A 24,041-nucleotide genomic window follows, 5' to 3' on the forward strand; every position below is an offset into this window, starting at 1 on the left:
AAGAACAGAGCACCAAGCTATATAAATATCCATAATGCAGAAATATGGCCGATTCAAGCATCAATAGTTTTTACTCTGGAACACCTGAGAAAAACAGTAAGTATTATCTGAGTACATCCTATTCTTTGTGCTGAGACTAGGGCTTTATAATTTTTAAACCTTTTGTAAACTAAAAATAAACAGCAATGAATAAAAAATAAAGATGGTACATTTCAAATTAGTCAGGGACTAATGGCTCAGTTTCAGAAATATTTGAGCACTAGTATTTTACTCACTCGCTTGGTTCTTACACTGCATCGTCACCTAAAAAGAGAATGGAATGGGACAGACCTAAATTTAAGCTCATCTTTTACCTGTGTGCAGGTCTGGTAAGGGGCTCAATGAGAAGGAAATTGAAAATAAGTCAGCAACTTAATGTTACCTACAGATGTGAAATAATGCATGCTCTTCTCCTCATTACCTTAGAAAACAGGAAAGCTGCATAAATTGATCTGAGAAGGAAAACACCAGCCTTTTTGTTATATGGAATCAGCATATTTTCTGCAACCTCAAGAAAGGTATAATCCAGAATATAGGGAGGATATGGCTGCACATTCCAATTAAATTTATTGCAAACAAAAGGAGTCATTTAAATGTAATTAAATAAAAATTTTTGAGAAGATAGCCGTAACTGAGCATTTACCTCGCATCTTCTCTCACATTCCCCTGTAAAGAGTCACTCTCTGTTTTGTCAGTTTCTATATCTTCAGTTTAGTCAAAGGTCACTTATCAGGGCAGTGGACACTGAATATGAGATAATCACTGACATTTGTAGTTCACTTGAGATTTGATAGATAAATTTTAGATACATCCTCTCATTTGATTCTCTCAACAACTCTAGTTTCTAGAAAATGTTTCTATTTTACAAGTGTGAAAACTAAGGGGAAAAATAGATAATAGATTTGCATATGGTGCCCAGATAGTTAGAGAGGTGACTATGGCACATTCAGTAAAGAAAACGCAGCACTTTTCTTTTGCTTTCAAATAATAAAAAGAATACTTGCTGATTATATATATGCCAGGCACTGTACTCAGCACGTGATGATAATTATCTCATTTAATCCCTATAAGACTGCAGTAAGGTCATCAGTGTCCCCATTTAGCAGGTAAGGACACAACTTGGAGAAGTTACATGACGTGTCCAGGCTGTTCCGTTGGTGAAGGAATGGCTGCCCTCATGTCCTCTTGGTTATACTTTCTCTGGGACCTTATTTTGAGTAATGGGAAATCCCCTAAACACGCAAATGTGTGTGATTCTCTTTAAAAATGGATTATCATTTAGAAAATTCTGGTGACCATTTTCTTGTCAGGACGCCCTCAATACAATAAATACAGCTTGGTTTTTATTTTAAAGTGTATATTCTAGAGTGGGGGACGGGTGCTGACCAAAGAGCAACAGGACAGGTTTAGGAGCAGATTAGTTCAATTATAAAACAATTCTTCTCAAGTCTTATTTTACTGAGCTTTGTTTTGAGCTTTTACCCTTTCTTTTTTTTTAATTTATTTTTTATTCTCTATGGATAGCTGTAATGTGGCAAAGATGAATCAATTCATATTCTTCTAAGTTGTACTTATTATTTTCTGGAAAACTGCGTTCTTTTGAAAAAATAATCTCACACAGAGAAAATAAATTCTGTGTTTAGATGGGAACCTGTTGCTGATGAGTTTATCTGGACATGGCTGAGGCAGTTAACTCCTGCAATGGATTCTTTGGTCTGGCCCACCCCCACAACTCCTGTTCTTTCCTTTTTAAATAGATCGTGCCTCCCCATTAAAAAAGTCTCTCAGCCTTCAGGGGTGGTGGCTGTGATTTTACTTACAGTGGGAATCTCAAAAAAAAAAAAAAAAAAATTCCAAGTGAGATTCTAATCCCATTATAAGATGCAGGTGGAACAACTGCAGTGTGATAAATTAGAATCATTTAAAATTTTGGAATGTCCTAACACTCTTATGTGATCTATTAATGGCAAGTTATACAGACTTATTCCCAGCCTAAGCCAATATACTAATCAGAATTTTATTATGTGTCTGGAACTGCTGAATTTTATTAAATTTTTGAGCATTTAAAAAGAACATTCCCTTCCCATCAGCTTAGTTATTGCCATCCTGGTACCAAAAGACCCAGTCTGAGGTCTTAGAAATTGATTTCTTTTGTACTGTACTTTGGTACATGGTGAGAAACATATGTGTGTGTGTATATACACACACACATATATAAAAATATTTGCACATATACCTATAACTGTGACTATCTATATAGATCTATCCATATAGAAGCAGATTAGTTTCATTGTAAACTAAGTTTTCTCATGTCATTTTACTAAGCTTTGGTTGTTTTGAGCTTTTATCTTTTCTTTTTTTCATTCTGTGTCTATATAGATAGACATAGATACAGACATGATGTAGATATACACAGATACACTAAAGAAAATGAGAAATAATATATTTTAGAAATCCAGGATTAGGAGAAAAAGGTACATAATGGATCAGAATAGAAAAAAATGTATTACATTTATGTTTATAATTATTTTATATAATCTTTTTTGGCTTCCTATATATGATCTTTTCTATGGATTTTCTCTCATAGTAGCAGAGGATAAAGTAGCTACTGATCATTTATTTAAATCACCAAACTGAAAGCAAAGCTTAAAATTTAAAATGTCCATGTCATTTTCATTATATACAGCCAATTTGTGTTATTGACTATTTTAGAAGTAAGTAATTCCATTAGGGATCCCGTGTTTTTAACTTGGTCATATGACCATAAATTTATGTTATGTCTATTTTGCATATTTTGCAAATTTTGCTCATGATAGTAGTAAAAGATAGCCTTTCGACTTTTCAAAATATGGATAAAACAATTAAATCAACTTTGTTTATACTTTAGTGCACAGTTAAGGAGAGGAAGTTGGTCATCAAATAGGTTTGTTCCAGTTAGGAAAAATATATATTTAATGTTAATTAATTAGTTTATTCACTCCTTTATACCAAACACATTTCATGAGCACATTCTGGTGTCAGGTACTATGCTAGGTGCTGGGGTAGCAGTGAACAAACAGACTCATTATCAAGATAATATGAAAGAGACTGAATTCATCTTAAAATACTAATGGACATGTTTAGTTAGGCTACATTACAATTAATAATGTCCTTTCCCAAATTCAAGTTAGACTGTATTGTTTTGCTTTTTTAAAGATAGTATTTGCTTTTAATTTATGTACTTAATTTGAAACTAGATTACACTGATGACATATATAATTAGAATGCAGAATTATCCTAAAGGTTTATCCCAGATGCAAGCTCAGAAACCTAAAGCATGAGTATACCCATGAAACTCTGAATCTATTCTGAAACTCTGACCTCATTTCCACCCAAATAGCTGGACATTCTACAAAATCCGTAATTCAGTGACATCTGTTTAATCTACAATGTCATTTGAATATGAATGTGTGCACTTTCATATACAGGTCAACAATACCCTTTTCTTGTTTTCTATGCAGGTTTAAGTTTCCTGTGTTTGGTGAGTTTTGCCAGATGACTAAGAATGCTTTATTTTGAAAGCTGCCGTGTGGCTGACATTTTGGGTCCCTAAGTAAAATTTTATTAAAAAAAAGTCCTTGATCAGGAATTAACTCAGTAAATTCTTTCAAAAAGCTTTCCTGACTTAAGTATCTATAGCATTAAGAAAAAGACGAATAAAAAAGGAAACAAAATCCTCCATACGTTATCCTGACTTCTTCTTAATCCATTGATGGGTTAGAAGCAGGACAAAGGAAGTTTGCTTTCTGGTCTACTTACTCTTACCCATCACATTGTAAATCTGACTTGCAAAGTTCACAGCGTAAACTCACCTGATAACTGATGCTGCACAGCATGGGGCTCACTAACCTTTTCTTTTGACTTAAACTCTTAACACCTGTTTTCCTCTTTCATGGCAGGTACTTCATTTATAGTTATTGACAGTATTCCACTTTTTACTAACCCTCAAAACTTCTTTACTTTGTAAGGAGAGAATAAGGTCCCATAGGTTGAATATTATTTATTTGCAAATCTTAAAAAAAAACCCAAACCTTTGTTGTGCTAAAAGCACCGGGTAAATCCATACCCTGGGTCTAGCGATTTAAACTAATTTTGGGTATTTGGTGCTTTAACATCAGTTGTATTATTTAGTTAGCATCTCATAATATCACTTTCCTTTATTGTAAGTTGAATTCAATTCATTTACTTGGAGGATCTTAGTTTATTATGTTGGTTATATTATGGTTTGTCCAAATATAATACTTTTATATGGCATCGTGTGTGTTGTAGGAAGTACATTTCAAACGTGATTGCACAGTTGGTTCACAGTAGAATCATTTGCATGCAAAATGCATATTCCAAGGTCCTTTGAATTATTACTGCAAAAATATTGGTAAGCTTTCAGTTTGATTCCCTTGTTTGGTGGAAATATAGAAAATAACACCTTAATGTGATTTGGTGTAATAGCTATAATCTTTAAGAGTGACAAACAGAAGTATTAATAACTGACTCTAGAAAACAAACATGATTTTTTGAATTAAATATGCTTCAAATGTTATTATTTTTAATAGAGGGCAAGTACCCTTAAAATTTCACCCCATTAAAGACTTAGGATCTGGTCCAAGATGGAAACATAGGAGGCTCCTGAACACACCTTCTCCAATGGGCACACCACATCTGCAGCTAAACATGGAACAATTATCTCAGTGATAAATCCAGAAACTAGCTGAGTGAGTCCTCCACATTGGGCAAATGAGAAAATACTCACATCCAAACAAGTAGGAAAGGCTTAGAGACACTCTGCCATAAACCCCACTCCTGGCACAGTGACATACAGTCGGGAAGGAACTCTCAACTCCCAGCTTCTCCCTGAGGAGCAAAGGATTTGCATGAAATGTCTAAGCTAAGCTAAATGATGATGCTCATCTACTACACAAACCCACTCTGTCAGAGTGGGAGAGGTGACTGTCTTACCTAATGCACAGAAATCAACACAGTCAAGGAAAATGAAGAAACAGAGTTTATGTTTCAAACAAAAGAACAAGATGAAACTCTAGAAACAGATCTTAATGAAACAGAGGTAAATGATATATCCAATAAAGAGATCAAAATAACAGTTATAAATATGCTCACTGAAGTCAAGAGAACAGTGCATGAACAAAGTGAGAATTTCAGCAAAGAAATGGAAAATATAAGAATGTGCCAAACAGAAATCACAGAGTAGAATAATACAATTGAACTGAAAGGCAATAAAGTGGTCCCATGGAAGACTAAGGAGAAGAGAGGATCAACAAACTTAAAGACACGGACGTGGGATGCATCAAGTTGCAGCATCAAAAAGAAAAAAATAAAATAAGAAAGAGTAAAGATAGCTTAAGGGACTTATAGGACACCATCAACTGGACCAATATACATGTGATGGGGTCACAAAAGGAGTAAAGAGAGAGAAAGGGGCAAAGAGCTTATGCAAAGAAATTATGGCTAGAAATTCTCTTAACTTGGAGAAAGCAATGTACACCAGATCCAAGAATCCCATAGAATTCTAGGATAAATTGAAAGAAACCCACATCAAAGCACATTGTAGTTAAATTGTCAAAAGTTAGAATCTTAAAAGTAGAAAGAGGAAAACAACCTGTTACTTACAAAGTAACCCCCATAAGACTAAAAGCAGAGTTTTCAGCAGGCACTTTGCAGGCCAAAAGGGTTTGATATATCCAAATTGCTGAAAGAAAAAAAAAATCTGTCAATCAAAAATAAAAAGCTGAAAGAATTCATCACCACTAGACTAGTCTTACAAGAAATGTTAATGAGATTTCTTCAAGCTGATAAAAGAATCCTAGTTAGTAACAGGAAATAATATAAAAGTATAAATCTCATCAGTAAAGGTAAATAATAAATAAATCTCATCAGTAAAGGTTAATTTAAATTACTCTAATGTAATGGTGGTGAATAAATCACTTATAAGTTGATTTTGAAGGTTAAAAACCATAGTAGATATAATTATAAATGCAATAATTTGTTAATGGATGTCCAAGGTAAAAAGATGGATGTGTGACATCAAAAACATAAAATGTGCGGGAAGGAGTAAAAGTATAGAGCTTTAGCATGCACTCAAACTGTTATAAACTTAAGATATTTTATATAAGCTTTGTGGTAACTGCAAAGCAAAAATCCTATAGTAGATACACAAAAGGTAAAGAGAAAATAATTTAGGCATACCACTATAGAAAATCATCAAATTGCAAAGGAAGAGACAAAGAGAAGAAAGCAACAAAGAAGTTACAAAATAGCCAGAAAACATTGAACAAAATGCATTTATAAGTCCATACCTATTAATAATTACTTCAAATGTAAGTGGACTAAATTCTCCAATCAAAAGACATAGAGTGCCTGAATGGATTAAAAAAAAAACAGAAAGACCAAAAAACAAGAACTAACTATATGTTGCCTACAAGTGACTCAGTTCAGCTTTAAGGACACACACACTGCAAGTGAAGGGATGAGAATAGATATTCTATGCAAATGGAAACCAAAGGAAAGTGATGTTAGCTATATTTATACAGGACAAAATAGACTTTAAGCCAAAGACTGCAATAAAAGACAAAGAAGGTCATTATATAATGATAAAAGGGTCAATCCAGCAAGAGAGTATACCGTTTGTAAATATTTATGCACTCAACACAGGAGCACCTAAATATATAAAGCAAAGATTAACAGACCAAAAGGGAGAAATAGACAGAAATATAATAATAGTTGGGGACATCAATACCCCATTTAAACAATGGGTAGATCATCCAGACAGAAAATCAATAAGGAAACATTGGATGTAAAAGACGTGTTAGACCTGATGGGCTTAGCAAACATTTATAGAACATTCCATCTATCACCAGAAGAATAAAGATTCTTCTCAAGCATACATGAAGCTTTTTCCAGAATAGAACATGTTAGCCGCAATATGTCTTAAAAAATTTAAGAATATTGAAATCATATCAGGCATCTTTTCTGACAACAATGGTATGAAACTAGGAGTCAATTACAAAAAGAAAATTGGAAAATTCACAAACAAGTGGAGATTAAACAGCTTACTACTGAACAACAGGGTCAAAGGAGAAAAAAAAAAAAAACTTTAGACAATTGAAAATGGGAAGACTACATACCAAAATTTATGGAGCACTTTAAAAGCAGTTCTAAGAGGGAAGTTTATAGTGATAAATGCCCATATTAAGAAAAAAAATTCAAACAACCTATCTTTACACCTCAAGTAACAACAACAACAACAAATAGGACAAATGAAGCCCAAACTTAGCAGAAAGCAGGAAATAACAAAGATCAGAGTGGAAACAAATCCAATAGAAACTAAAGAGACACTAGAAAAGATCAATAAAACTAAGAGCTGGTTCTTTGAAAGCATAAGCAAAATTGACAAACATTTAGCTAGATTTACCAAGAAAGAGAGAGTACTCAATAAATAAGATTATAAACAAAAGAGGGAACATTACAACTGACACCCCACAAACAAAAAGGATCATAAGAGATTACTATGAACAGCTGTATGCCAACAAATCAGACAACAAAGAAGAAATGGATGAATTACTTGGAACGACACCAGACTAAAACTAAACAATGAAGAAGTAGAAAATCTGAACAAACTAATTACTAGTAAGGAGATTGAATCAGTAATCAAAAACCTCACAACAAAGAAAAGTACAGTACTAGATGGCTTCACTGTGAATTCTAACAAACATTTTAAAAAGAATTAATACCATTCCTTCTCAAACTCCTCCAAAAAATATAAGAAAACACGTTCAAACCTATTTTACAAGACCACCATTACCATGATACCAAAATGAAAGACACTACAAGAAAATAAAATTGCAGACCAATAAGTCTGATAAACAAAGATGCAAAAATCCTCAACAAAATACTAGCAAAGCAAATTCAACAGAACATTAAAAGAATCATACACCAGTATTAAGTGGGATTTATTCAAGGGATGCAAGGATGGATCAACATTGGCAAATCAGTGTGATACACCACATTAACAAAATGTAGGATAAAAATCATATGATCATCTCAGTACATGCAGGAAAAGCATTTGACAAAACTTAACATCCATTTATGATAAAAACTCTCACAAAGTATGTATAAAAGGAATGTACCTCAATATAATAAAGATCCTGTATGACAAGCCCACAGCTAACAGCATACTCAGTGGTGAAAAGCTGAAAGCTTTTCCTCTAATATCAGAAAAAAGACAAGGATACCTGCTCTCAATACTTTTATTCAACATGCTATTTGTATCCACAGCAACTGAACAAGAAAAAGAAATAAAGGACATCCAACAAAAACAGAAATATAGATCAATGGAACAGGATAGAAAGCCCAGAGATAAACCCACACACATATGGACACCTTATCTTTGATAAAGGAGGCAAGAATATACAATGGAGAAAAGACAGCCTCTTCAATAAGTGGTGCTGGGAGAATTGGACAGCTACATGTAAAAGAATGAAATTAGAACACTCCCTAACACCATACACAAAAATAAATTCAAAATGGATTAAAGACCTAAATGTAAGGCCACACACTATCAAACTCTTAGATGAAAACAGACAGAACACTCTATGACACATATCACAGCAAGATCCTTTTTGACACACCTCCTAGAGTAATGGAAATAAAAACAAAAATAAACAAATCTAACCTAATAAACTTAAAATCTTTTGCACAGCAAAGGAAACCATAAATAAGATGAAAAGACAACTTTCAGAATGGGAAAAAAAATATTTGCAAATGAAGCAACTGACAAAGGATTAATTTCCAAAATATGCAAGCAGCTTATGCAGTGCAATATCAAAGAAACAAAACAACCCAATCCAAAAATGGGCAGAAGACCTAAATAGACATTTCTCTGAAGAAGACATACAGATTGCCAACAAACACATGAAAAGATGCTCATCATCACTAATCGTTAGAGAAATGCAAATCAAAACCACAATGAAGTATCACCTCATACTAGTCAGGATGGCCATCATAAAAAATTCTAGAAACAATAAATGCTGGAGAGGGTGTAGACAAAAGGGAACCCTCCTACACTGTTGGTGGGAATGTAAATTGGTGCAGCCACTATGGAGAACAGTATGGAGTTCCTTATAATACTAAAAATAGAACTACCATACAACCCAGCAATCCCACTACTGGACATATACCCTGAGAAAACCATAATTCAAAAAGAGTCACTTACTACGTGTGTTCATTGCAGCTCTATTTACAATAGCCAGGACATGGAAGCAGCCTAAATGTCCATCAAGAGATGAACGGATAAAGAAGATGTGGCACATATAGACAATGGAATATTGTTCAGCCATAAAAAGGAATGAAATTGAGTTATTTGTAATGAGGTGGATGGACCTAGAGTCTGTCATACAGAGTGAAGTAAGTCAGAAAGAGAAAAACAAATACCATACGCTAATGCATATATATGGAATCTAAAAAAACAGTACTGATGAACCTAGGGGCAGGGCAAGAATAAAGACGCAGACATAGAAAATGGACTTGAGGATACAGAGGGGGAAGGCAAAGCTGGCAGGAAGTGAGAGAATAGCCTTGACATATACGCTACCAAATGTAAAATGGAGGGCTAGGGGGAAGCTGCTTCATAGCACAGGTAGATCAGCTTGATGCTTTGTGACAACCTACAGGGGTGGGATAGGGAGGGTGGGAGGGAGGCTCAAGAGGGAGGGGATATGGGGGTATATGTATACATATAGCTGATCCACTTTGTTGTACAGCAGAAACTAACACAACATTGTAAAGCAATTTTACTCCAATAAAGATTTAAAAATATGTATACAATGGAGAAAAGACAGCCTCTTCAAAAAGTGGTGGGAAAACTGGACAGCTACATGTAAAAGAATGAAATTAGAACACTTCCTAACACCATACACACAAAAAAACTCAAAATGGATTAAAGACCCAAATGTAAGGTCAGCCACTATAACACTCTTAGAGGAAAACGTAGGCAGAACACTCTATGACATAAATCACAGCAAGATCCTTTTTGACCCACCTCTTAGAGTAATGGAAATAAAAACAAATATAAGCAAATCTGAAAATAAAATAAATAAAATGAAGTAAATAAAAGGCATCCAAATTGGAAAGTAAGAAGTAAAACTGTCTTTATTTGGAAATGTCATAAAACCCTACAGACTCTACCAAAAATTGTTAGAGCTAATAAATAAATTTAATAATGTTGCAAGATATATAATCTATATAGAAAAATCAGTTACATATCTATACACTAACAATGAACTGTCAGAGAGAAAGAAATTAAGAAAACAATACCACTTATGATTGCATCAAATAGAATAAAATACCTAGGAATAAATTTAACAAGGAGGTGAAAGATCTGTACAATGAAAACTATAAGGCTCTGGAGAAAGAAATTGAAGAAGACGCAAATAAATGGAAAGATATTCCATGGTCATGGATTGGAAGAATTACTGTTGTTAAAGTACACATACTACACAAAGCAATCTACTGATTCAATATAATCCCTATCAAACTCTCCCAATGACATTTTTTTTTTACAGAAATAGAAAAAATAATCCTAAAATTTCTGTTGAACTACAAAAGACCTCAAGTAGCCAAGGCAATCTTGAGAAAAAGAACAAGTCTTGAGGCATCATGCTTCCTGACTTCAAACTATAATACAAAGCTGTAGTAATTAAATCAGTACAGTATTTGCATAAACACAGACACAGGTCAATGGAACAGAACAAAAAAGCACACGGATAAACCAAATGCATATATGGTCAATTAATTTACAGCAAAGGAGACAAGAATATACAATAGGGAAGGGATAGTCTCTTCAATAAATGGTGTTGGGAATAGTAGACAGCCACATGTAAAAGAGTGAATCTGGACATCTCTTACACCAAACATAAGAATCAACAAAGCACTTATTAAAGACTTGAACATAAAACCTGAACAATAAAACTCTTAGAAAAAACATAAGAGGTAAGCTCCTTGACATCAGTCTTGGCAATGATTGTTTGTTTGTTTGTTTGTTTGTGTTTTTACATTGGACCCCAAGAACAAAGGCAACAAAAGTAAAATGAAACAAGTGGGACCACAGTTGACCCTTGAACAACGTGGGTTTGAACTATGCAGGCCCACTTATATGTGGAGTTTTTCAATAGAAAATACTGCAGTACAACACAGTCCATGGTTGGTTGAATTCTCTGATGTGGAGGAACCTTGGATACAGAGGGCCGACTATAAATTATACACAGATTAACTCCTGCATTGTTCAAGGGTCAACTGTATGTCAAACTAAAAAAACTTCTGTACAGCAAAGGAAACAATACAATCAAAAGGCAGCCTACAGAATGGGAAAAATACTTGCAAATTATCTATCTCATATGGGTTAATATCCAAAATACATAAAGAACTTATACTACTCAATAGCAAAAAGCAAAACAAAACAAATAACACCAATCAATCCAATTAAAAAAAGAACCAAGGTATCAAATAGATATTTTTCTAGAGAAGACATACAAAAGGCCAACAGGTACATGAAAAGGTGCTCAACATCACTAATCATCAGGGAAATGCAAATCAAAACCACAATGAGATGCCATCTCACATCTGCTAGAATGGCTATCATCAAAAGGACGGAGATAAGAAGTTTCAGTGAGGATGTGGATAAGAGGGAATCCTTGTATACTATTACTGGGAATGTAAATTACTGCAAGTACAATAGGAAACTATGTGGATGCTCCTCAAAATATTAAAATAGAGCTACCATATGATCCAGCAATGCCACTTCTGGGTATATATACAAAGGAAATGAAAATAGGATATCAAAGAGATATATGCACTGCCATGTTTATCACAGTAAGATTTACAATAGCCAAGATATGGAAACAACCTAAGTGTCAGTCATTAGATGAATGGATACAGTAGATGATACTTTTATATATAAAATGGCAGGATATACTTCTTTATCATGGTCTCCTCTGAATATCATTCCATATGTTCCATATCAATATGATATATGGAATGGTATTCAGGGGAGACCATGATAAAGAAGTATATCCTGCCATTTGTGACAACATGGATGGACCTGGAGGGCATTATGTTTAGTGAAATAAGTCAGGCAGAGAATGACAAATGCTGCATGGTATCACTTGTATGTAGGATCTAAAAAAAGTCATACTTATCAAAACAGAGAGTAGAAAAGTGATTTCTAGGAGTTAGAGGATAGGGGACACAGGGGGAGGTTGGTAAAAAGGTACAAACTTTCAGCTGTAAAATGAATAAGGTCTGAAAATCTAATGTAAAACATGGCGACTATTGTTGATTACACTGTCTTTTATAATTGACATTTGCTAAGAGAGTAGAACTTAAATGTTTTCACACACAAAAAAAGAGATAAATATGTGAGGTGACGGGATGTGTCAACTGGATGAAGGGAATCCTTTCACTATACATATATTAAAGTATACATATTTCATATTATATACATATACCTATAAATCATTATATAGATTTTAACTATTTTACAATTTTTTTGTCAATCCTACCTCAATAAAGCTGAAATTCATGGAAAAAAAAGAAGGAGCACAATCAAATGTAATTTGTGGCATTGATTGGATCCTGATTTGAATAACTGTAAAATTAATGTTTGGGAAGAAGTAGTACATTTCAATATGGATTACATATTAAATAATTCTACTTTGTCAGATTTGAAAATGATATTGTCATGATGGTGGAGAAAACCCTTATTTGCTGGAGATTTTTGCATGAGATTCTGAAGCTCAGTCTAAGTTTGCCATATTTTCCTGTCACTTGAAACATGTAAAATTAGAATAAAACAAATGTACAGATGTTTGCACTGAGAAAAATCAAATAATTAAACAGAGAGAAAGAGAGACAGTGATGACATATGGTAGAAGTGAAGAAAACAAAACTCTTTCTTTAATCCTGATTCTGAGTGTTCATTTCATGTATCTGTGACTTACCAGGCATATTTGGTGTTTGGTGGGGTAGGGAAGATTGTGTCAAAATTTCGTTTAATTTTCTTTAAGTAGTTCATTAAATATACACACACATAAGAAAAATGTGGCAAATTATTATCAAATGTTGAATCTGGGTGGTGAACATATGGGTGTTTATTTTACTTTTCTACTTTACTGTATATTTGAAAAATTTTATCATAAAAAGTTAAAGAAATAAAGAACCATTGGAAAAACTGATGATCATTGGAAAACCTTTTATATAGAGATAAAAGGATGTGTTTTTTTAAATTAAAAGATAACTTTTCGTATCATTTTATTTTATTTTTATAAATTTATTTTATTTTTGGCTGCATTGGGTCTTCGTTGCTGCACGCAGGCTTTCTCTAGTTGCGGTGAGGGGGGGTACGCTTCGTTGCGGTGCGCGGGCTTCTCATTGCAGTGGCTTCTCTTGCTGTGGAGCATGGGCTCTAGGCACACCGGCTTCAGTAGTTGTGGCACGCAGGCTGTAGAGTGCAGGCTCAGTAGTTGTGGCTCACGGGCTTAGTTGCTCCGCGGCATGTGGGATCTTCCCAGACCAGGGCTCGAACCTGTGTCTCCTGCATTGGCAGATGGATTCTTAATGACTCCGCCCAGGGAAGCCCCAGAATGTGTTCTTTTATTCATTTGTTTATTCATTGCATTTATTTATCAAACGTTTATTGAGTACTATGTTTGAGGAGTTATAGGTTATAGGTTTCGGCATGGATTAATTAATAAGCTACATACCTACCATTGAGAAGCACTTGTCTAATGATTCATGAACTTTGTTCCATATAATACCATATAGAAAATAGTAATATTTCTACAGCACAGTGGGGATAAAATGTAGTAGATTTGGAACATCTACATGGGGCTTGGGAAAAAATTATTATGTTTTCTTTAAATAATAATTTTTGAAAAGGGAAATAAAATTTGAAAGATTGGGGATATACTGAATATTGAATTTGTATAACAAATCCAAATAAAACTGTTTTAAAAATTTAAATGGGAAAGTTGAACTTACTGTGCTATTAACCAAGCATTGTCTCTTTTATTTCTTTCATTTTTATTAGTCCCATATTACAGTGTTGACAGTTTGCTGGCAGGCTTGTAAAATAAGCAATTCTGTGATTGAGTGAGGCATTTTGACTTCAGATACAATTGAATGACCTTGTATCTCACTTCTGGAGCTCATTCCAATAGAGTTATAAATAACTAAACTCTGAAAATAACTTTGTTTCTTATTTTGCATTTTCCATCTTTCAAAAAATCTTGTCATCATTTTTTGTGTAATATGTATATAGTTTTCTTGATCCCATTAATTTTTTTTGATAACCTTCCCTTGCAAATAAGAAAAAAATAATATATTTCATCTGAGGAAGAGAATATTCACCAGGCACATAAATCCAAATTTAATCTTATCTTTATTATGTTGCTTATTTAATGAGTTTAACTTTTTAAAATTTAGATTACCATGTCTGTCTTATGAATCTGATGACTTACCACCTTTAATCGAAAAGTTGTCATTATGTTTGGAAAATATATATTTGAATGAAATACATAGATTTAAATATAAAGTACCTAAGAAATATATAGGGCATTATACTGGCAGAAAATTTATTTAAAAATATTCAACATTCTTAAGAATATTGTAAAAGAAATCCATGAAAGTTTGAACTTAAATATGAGAGAAAATAGTATTAGAACATTAATTTTCATCAAATTAACAAATTATAAACATTTCATAAGATAGAAGTATTACTTTCATTCATGTTTTATCAAATATTTAAAACATATATGATCTGAAAATGTAAAGGCTTATGGGTCACTTTAATGATAAATTGAACGCATTTATTATATTTTAAAAACTAAGCTATTTTCATCATTATAAAATATTTGTAACCTTAACATTTTACTGACACACCTGTGTGCTGCCACACACTTGCTGGCACATAGTCTAGTGAGGAAGGAGAGTGATGCAGTGCATTAAGGACTAAAATACGCGCACCGAGAATTGCCATCACGCCTGACTGGGGGGTTAACTGCGCCTGCCTGCATGAGTTGGAGGTGGGTGAAATGAACGTGCCAACTCAGCACGGAAGATTTTTTCTTTACTGTTACCTTGTGTCTTGTTCTCTCTCCTTCATTTTTTGAATTTTTGTCAACGTAAACATCTGTACGTTCGTTTTCTCCTAATTTTAAATGTTTCGAGGGATAGGGAAGTATGGCAAACACCGACTGAGCTTCAGAACTCACTCTACGGGCCAGTTTCATAAAGAAAGGAGTTTAGATGACCATGGTTGCAGACCTTGGAGAAGGGTCACTCTGCTTCCTCTTGCCCCCTCCTCATTTTCAAGCTTAGCTCTTATGAACATTTCTTACGCTATATTCTTCAAAATACAGTATTTTACTCAATTCCATGTCTAGGAGAAACACACTCAGTAATGTCAATAAAAAGCTTGTAAATACTTTTGCTTTCTCACTGTTATTTTAACTGAGAATTTTTCCCGTCTAGGAGTGATCACTTTAGAATAAAACTATAATTTTGTTATTTCTTACAATCATCTATTGCTGAGTAGATTAAACCCAAGGAGTGGTAGTATGTCAACAATACAGCATTCCCTTTGAGCTTTCCAGTTTTTGTTCTTATAAGTCCTTTAAGAATAAACTTTGCATGTAAAACCTTAATGGCTAAGAAGTGCTGTGCCAGTCCTTGAAGGCATAAAGTAAATGGGGTTTGTTGTTAACAAGCTAACGTACTGAAAAAGACTTAGCCCAGGGAAACTTTGTCTTAATTTGACAATCTAGGCCGGTATATTCAGATGCCCACAAATCCATCATTGTTTTCTTACAGTATTTTCAATGCCACCTTATTGCACTGTTTTTATGCTCCCAAAGAGTCAGCAAGTGTAACCAAGCCTCCAGTAGATTTTTACCACTGGGGCAAAGTTTCAGTCATTCCAAAAAATGAAAAAGAAAAGAAATCAGAAAATGATGCTTCACATCCTTCTCCTTGATCTCTGCTTAGATGGACAAAAGGAATTGCAGGTGTACTGCTGAAAGCCTAGGAGCAAAAGGAGTCTTAAGTGACAGCCCAGGAGTGGTACTTACCCCTGTGGTGGGGCTGCAAGTGGAAGTTCATCAGTGACTGTGGGCCAACAGAGCCCCCCTGGTACTCTCCCAGAGAGCAGTCAGACCACCTGGATGCGGCCGCTGCCCCTCACCTCCCCACCTCCCCTCAGGTCCTGCACCCTGGAGGGGCCAGTGCAGTCCAGTGAGGAGGAGGAGTAGCACTAGAAAGCACTAAGAGTTAGGCGACAGTGTCACCTGTCCTACGCAGATAGCCAGGCCAAAAATTAGCGGAATTAAGGAAAGGGAGAAGTTTTTATTCAAATGAGGTTGGAGATTTTCACTATTACATGGAATAGGGTGCTACTATTTATTAATAGAGAGTGGCAAGAAAAGTCCTGACACTTGCTCTAGATTCCTCCAAGAGACAGGAAAGGTTCTAGCCCCACTGAATAAGTTTGATGGGACCAGGGGGGATAAAAATGAGGTGCTTTTATGATTGCACCTCGCATCCTTCACGTCGACGTGGCAGGTATGGGGCACATCTGTGGTCACATAGCTGTCACTAGTGATGTTCTAATTAGAGCTCAGAACTGACTTCAGAGCCTTTGCTTGATCCAGTTCAACAATTGGGATAAGTTGGAATTAATGTGTGACTAAGAGAAGTTAAAAAATAGGAGTTTTCTTTTAATTGGAAATTCAGTCAGTAAACATTTTTGAATATTTACATTTTGCTTGGTCTTGGGATGGATATAAATATTCTATTGAAAAGACCACTTCTCTCCCTAATTATGGTGCCTAGTTTATAATACATAGTTCAGATATTCACTACCTTCAGATGCAGTATCATTAGTAATTAAAGCATAGTAGTTTAGAAAACATGGACATTTGTGTGAGATGTGATTTTTCTCAACTAAGATTCAATTCAGTTAGCTCAACTAGCTCTGTCACCTACTTTCTCAGACCTTTGGTTTTCTCAGCTGTAAAAAATAGTATGGTTAATGCTACTTGCTCTGCCTACTTTAAATGATTGAATTATAATAAAGATTATTAAGTATGTTTATAAATGAGCATAACTATACATAATTTTATGAATATATGTGTATATGTATGTATACATCTCAGTCTGCTTGGGATCCCCAAACTACATGGCAGCTAGTGATGTAACACTACATAGCATGTAGTGGTGTAACATAGAATGTTCTGTGGCGACATAAACCGCAGAACTTTATTTTGCAGTCCTGGAGGCTGGGAAGTCCAAGATCAAAGTGCCAGCCAATTCTGTTTCTGGGAAGAGCTTTCTTCCTGGTTGGCTGACATCTGACTTCTTGCTCTGTCCTCACTTGGCCTTTTCCTCTCTCTCTTCCTCTTCTTGTGAAGCCACTAATCCCATCATGAAGGCTCCACTCTCATGACCTAATCTAACCCTAATTACATCCCAAAGACCCCATCTCCTAATATTACCACACTTGGGGTTTAGGGCTTCAACATAGCAATTCAGTTCATACAAGATAGATAACAGATGGTCTCTGACTTACAGTGGTCATTCAACTCATGAGTTTTTGACTTTATGATGGTGTGAAAGTGATACACATTCAGTAGAAACCATGCTTTGAATTTTGAATTTGGAGTTTTTCTCAGGCTAGTGATGTGTGGAATGACCCTCTCTCATGTTGCTGGGCTACAGCAGCCTCAGCTTCCAGGCAGCCCGGTGATCACAGAGGTAAACACCAATATATTTACAACCATTCTGTATCCAGACAACTATTCTGTTTTTCACTTTCAGCACAGTAGTCAACATGAGATATTCAACACTTTATTGTAAAATAGGATTTGAGTTAGATAATTTTGCCCAATGGTAGGCTAATTTAAGTGTTCTGAGCACATTTAAGGTTGGCTGGGCTAAGCTATGATATTCAGTAGGTTAGCTGCATTAAATGAATTTTATTATGATAGTATGAAATCATAATGAAATGATTTTTTTCATTTATGATAAAAATGAATTTTTAAATTTTCACTTTATTTCATTCAAAAATATTATTTCACTTATTGTATTTTTAACTTGCAATAGGTTCATCAGGATGTAATCCTATCCTAAATTGAGGCAGATCTATATAAATAGGAATATAGAAGCCCTAACCCCTAATATGATAATATTTGGAGATGGGGGCCTTTAGGAGGTAATACCCATATATTAAAATATATAAAAAACTAAATAAATCTATTTAATTCTATAAATATTTTAGGGCCTTTTAAAGACTCTTTGGGAAATCTAAAAGAATTATTGACACCGTAACTTATTAAAAAGTAGCTTATTATTCAGTTGGAGTTGGGGTGGGAAGTTTCTTTAGACAACTCACTATAACACAGAGCAGCATAAATTAAATACAACAGCAACGACCCAAGATACATGCTTATGACAGAGAAGCATAGACGAAATTAATTCCAGGTGGAGGAGGTAAACGACGCCTTCCCAAAGTTATACCATTTTAGTTGGGTCTGCAGCAGAAATCACCAATGACCATTATTTGCAAATAAGATTCTGATTAATTTCAGTGTTTTGTTGTCATGGGCTTCCCTGGCCTTACCATCTGGTCAAGGGGTGAATACTGATTACTTTACACCAGTGTTTGTCAACCTTTTCTTTCAATATCTTACCCCCTCAGGAGGCTTTTCAGACTTGTTTTTCCCTAATATTAATTACCCTTCCACATGAAAATTTAATACCACCAACGTGCTGTGTATCTGTTTGTATACTGCATGTATATCTATACTTTGAACATAAGGAGAGTAAGAATTTTTTTTTTTTTTTGCGGTACGTGGGCCTCTCACTGCTGTGGCCTTTCCTGTTGTGGAGTACAGGCTCCGGACGCACAGGCTCAGCGGCCATGGCCCACGGGCCCAGCCGCTCCGAGGCATGTGGGATCTTCCTGGACTGGGGCACGAACTCGTGTCTCCTGCATCGGCAGGCAGACTCTCAACCACTGCGCCACCAGGGAAGCCCGAGAGTAAGAATTTTTTACCACCCACCCACCAGGTATTGCCCTCTTGCGTGGGGGTAATATCATTCCTGTTGTTTAAAACGAATCGTGGTAATTCCTTTCCTTTCCTTAGGCAGAGCAGGTAATGCAGCAGTGGTCAGTAAGCTCCAAGCAGAACGCTGAGAAAGGATGTGAGCTACAAATGTGACCTTTCTTTCTTTTAAATACAGTCATGTTAGGATGTGATGATTAGAGCTGCAGCAATTTTGCCACCATGAGGGAAAAACTGGAAGGATTCAGGGAAGTTAATGTATCGTTCCATCACCTTGAGATACTAAATGAAGCAACTCTGGACTTTCTTTTCTTCCAGACTTCTTGATATGTGAGATAATAGAGGTCCTTAGTTTAAAAATCATATTTCATTGATACTTTGTTGTTTAATGATGAAAGTATCTTATCCAACATGCGTGTTAAAATGTGGTAACACTTTGATAGGCAGAGACTTCCAGAGTCAGAGAACTCCATGGACAAATGTAAGAGAGGCTTAAAGGAGATTGAAATTTCTGGCATAAAGGCAAATATAGAAAACATGATGGACTTAAAAGAATATGAGGCTAGAATGATACAATGAAACCAGATGCTGAAGGCATTGTTTTTCAAATTAAATAATGTTTTTTTAAATTTTTTTAAAGCAGGACCCTCTGACTCATATTTGGAAAGAATACAAATGTCAGTGTTGTATGGAAAGAGACATTGGAGATAGTGTGAGTATGACATAATTGTGGCAGTGGGAATGTGTGGATGGAAATGCATGTGAAACCTACACAGAAATAGAATGTGTAGAACTTGGAGAATAATGAGGAGTATAGAGTGGGGGAGAGAGAAAGAAGAATTAATGATGATTCAAAGTTTCTAGGCTTGATGTGTCAGAGAAAAATGGCAGCACGAACTGAGATGAAGATTAGAATGAAAAATTTGGGGATTGGGAATAAGAAGTGTATAAAATTATAGCAAGTTGGAATATTTTGAATTTCAGATGCCAGTAGAATATGATGATGGAAATACTCAGCAGGACTTGGATATAATAATAATATATTATACAAGTCTTTATGCTTCTGCAGTTTTTACTCAATTATCTTTCCAAATCAGCAAACAGGGATTTTGGAATGATCCTTTCTCTAATAATTAACAGGACATTCCAGAAGAATAAACATGAATGTATTTTTCCAAACACCCACAGGAAAGCAAAGCTTTTGGTCATTAAAAATTCCCAGACTCTTCTTTCCAACCAATTCAGAAGTGACATTCATGTATTAGTGAACTTCATGTAGGCTGTAATTTGATTTTATCAGTCATTAATCTTTTTGTTCTCTGAATTTTCTAGAATATTCAGAGGTATAGTGTATAAAATAATGTGTAAATCAAATATGGAATCTTTACATGTGTATGAAAATGTAAACACTTCCTGAAATCATCTGTCTTCAGAATTGAAAAGCTATAATTAGGAACATACACAGCATAAATCTGAAAATGCTCACTTCTAAACCAGAGCTATGTGAGAGGCCTACGTTGGTGCTAGTTAAGAACAAAAGTAATACAGGTTATAAGACCCCACCTTCCAAAATCAAAACAAAAAAAACACCACCAACGTTTGCAGTGTGAGCATCTTACTGCCCCTCAACACAGTATTTTAAAGAGGACCCTTTTTAAACAGTCTTCAGTGTTTTAGGTTCTTGCCCATGTGGTTTGACCTGCTTCAGACTGACTTCAAAGGGATGCTTTTGCTGGAAAAGTTAGGCACTAAAGCCTCAAAAGGAAAATTCCCCAGTAGCACTTCAGAAGAACGGAGGAGGAAGTGTTTCACAAATGCTTAGGGAAAGGAAAATAATTTGTTTGCATGTTTTTATGGAATTAGGGAGTTTATAATACTCAGTACCAGTAGCCTCTATCTCTATTGAAGAGTCCTTTGGTTTTTCCTTTTCTCTTTTCACTGCACATGACAACTCTCAGCCTCCCCTCACCAGGCGACTGTGATTCTAGCATGTGGTGTATGGGGTTCAGCCACAAGCCCATGACGGATGCTGTTCGTGGTGGGTATTCTTACATTGTGCATAAGTTTAAAATCACACCAGGCACCGGGAGGGTCCTTGATTTTTAAACAGAGTGATTCCTCTCAATTCATATCGACTCTTACCAAGAAAATTCACATATCTTCAACCAAAAGTACTCTTCAAGTTGGAGAGACATAATTTAAAAATAACTCAAGAATACAAAAATGCTTTAAGTAAATTGAACAAACGATACCTTGAAATAAAGTTACATTGAATCACAATTTTTTTTAATGTAGGAATATTACAAAGAACGCTCTGATTTCCAGATTCCCATTTCAAACACAAAACCACAGAAGCCCCTGTCAAAGTATGGCATCACTCTGAATGAAGTATTTTTAGCTCCATACCACAGGATGCTGTTTTCCAAGCATTGCTAAACAAGGGGAAGCAAACTGTCTTTTCTCTGTTCTGATTCACTACCTCAAGGCAAAAGTAAAGTAAGAACGACAGGAAAAGGAAAGCTGGAACAAAATCTCTCACATGTGGGTGTCTACGAATCTGAGAAGGCTGATGGGCAGAACCAGCTGATGTACAAACTGGTAGTTAGGTGATGCCCACTAGATAAGTGCAAAGAAAAGTTTGATTTTGAAACTTCAGCTAAACAATGGTAATTTTATAAAAATTATTTTCACTTGAAAAAATACTTTTTTACCACATTAAATATATTTATTAAAATAATTTATTTCCACTACTAATTCCAAAAGAGTGCTAAAGATAAGGCCCTTTAGATAATGTCTTTTTAATGTCATATTTAAAGTATCATAAGCTGCACAAAACTTTTAATTTGAATGTTATTCACAATTCATTTTGCTCTGTAGTATTTAAATTTAAATAACAAAGAGCTTCAACTATAATCTCTTGATTTTTTTGACAGTTGAATGGTTTTTAGTACATTCACAGAGTTGTGCAACAATCATCACGATCCAGTTTTGGAATACTTTCATCATCCCCCAAAGAAACCCTGTACCCACTAACAAGTGCTACCTATTTCTTCCAACCCCACCCTTTCCAGGCTTTAGGCAACCACTAATCTACCGTCTGTTTCTATGGATTTACCTGTTCTGGACATTCTGCATAAATGGAATCATACAGTATGTGGTGTTTTGTGATTGGCTTCTTTTACTTAGTATGAGGTTTTCAAGTTTCGTTCATGTTTCGGACTTATCAGTACTTCATTCCTACTCCTTTTTATGACCTAATCATTTTCAATTGTATGGATATACCTCATCACTTAACTCTCCACTCATCCACTGATCGACATTTGGGTGGTCTCCACTTTTTGACTTTCATGAGTAACGTTGATAAGAATGGTCATGTATATATCCATTTTGTGTGGACATATTTTTTAAGTCTCATAGATATATACCTATGAGAGGAATTGCTGGGCCATATAGCAACTTAATACTTAACACTTTGAAGAACAACCAAACCGTTTTCCAAAATGGCGGCGCCAGTTTCCATTCCCATTGTCAATGTACAAGTGTTCCGATTTCTCCACATCCTTGTCAACACTGTTTGTCTTTTTGATTATAGTCATCCTATTGTATTATATATGAAGTGGTAGACTACTGATATTTCAATTTGCATTTCCTTAAGGAAATCTGATGACATTGAGCAAGTATTTATGTGTTTATTGTCCATTTGTATAATTTGTTTGGAGAAATATGTATTCAAATCCTTTGCCTATTTCTAATTGGGTTATTTTTCTTTTTTTTTATTATAGTGTTGCAGGAAATTCTTTCTATGTTCTATATACAAGTTCCTTATCAAATATGTGATTTGAAAATATTTTCTCCCATTCTAGGGATTGCTTTCTCACTTTCTTGATGGTATAGTTTGCAGACAACTTTTTTTTTTTTAATTTTGATGAAGCCCAATGTATCTATTCTTTTCTTTTGTCACTTGTGTTTTTGGTGTCTCATCTAAGAAACCATTGCTTAACCCAAGGTTGAAAAAATTTACACCTATATTTTCTTCTAAGAGTTGTACTCTCTTGACTTTATTTAAAATCAAGATAGAAGAAACAAGGATTTCTTTGAAAGGAAAGGAAGAGAAATACTAAAAGTAAAGAAAAAGAGGAAAAGGAAGGAAAGAAAAAAACATCATAGGCTTTTGAAAGCAGGAAATGTGTTTTTGCAGGACCCTTTTGAAGCTATTTAACTGATGGGAATTTCCAGAGAACAACAACTAACTTTCTTTTAAAGGCTCAGGGAGCCTTAGAGAAGAGAGACTGTGCCTGAAGCGTTTTTTCTCACTGCTCCTTTTGCCAACCCTGTGGATCAGAGAGGCTGCTGGAGCTACAGAAGGTGCTGGCCTTTGGGGCCGGAGCTGAGGCAGGAGTGGGGCAGGAGATGGAGCAGGGCTGGAGCTGAGTGTAGGACTGCTGGGGGACAAGGTGGCCAAACTTCCCCCAGGCATAAGGCTGTTCTTCCCCTCTTGTGTTAGTTTCTTAGAGCTGGCATTTCAAAGTGCCACAAACTGGGTACTTAAAACAAGAGGAATTTATAGTTCTGGAGGCTAGAAATCCCAAATGGAGGTCCATCAGGGTTGGTTCCTTCTGGAGGCCCAGGCCTGTCCCCTGGCTTCTGGCAGTTGCTGGCACTCTCTGGTGCTCCTTGGCTTGTAGGTGCATCACTGCAGTCTCCACCTCCATCTTGGATTGGCATCTTCCCTCTGTGTCTGTGCAAGTCTGTGTACAAATTTTCCACATCTTATAGGGCTCATCCGAATCCAGCATGACCCCATCTTAACTCGATTACATCCGCAAACAGTCTTTCTAAATA

General features: G+C 35.3%; 1 long non-coding RNA gene across 5 annotated transcripts in view; it reads left to right on the forward strand.

Annotated features, from left to right (window-relative positions):
* The window catches only part of LOC109547513 (uncharacterized), a 268,139-nt gene that overhangs the window by 52,476 nt on the left and 191,622 nt on the right, over nt 1-24,041 (forward strand). Inside the window, exon 3 of one of the 5 annotated variants that reach the window (XR_012329814.1) lies at nt 466-9,784. The exons of the other annotated variants lie outside the window; for them this stretch is intronic. This is a non-coding gene — a long non-coding RNA (uncharacterized lncRNA). Of the gene's footprint in view, nt 1-465; nt 9,785-24,041 lie in introns of those variants that run through there. 5 annotated transcript variants of the gene reach the window in all.

This window comes from Tursiops truncatus, chromosome 1, assembly GCF_011762595.2.
Source record: "Tursiops truncatus isolate mTurTru1 chromosome 1, mTurTru1.mat.Y, whole genome shotgun sequence".
In the NCBI taxonomy this organism is placed as follows: Eukaryota; Metazoa; Chordata; class Mammalia; order Artiodactyla; family Delphinidae; genus Tursiops; species Tursiops truncatus.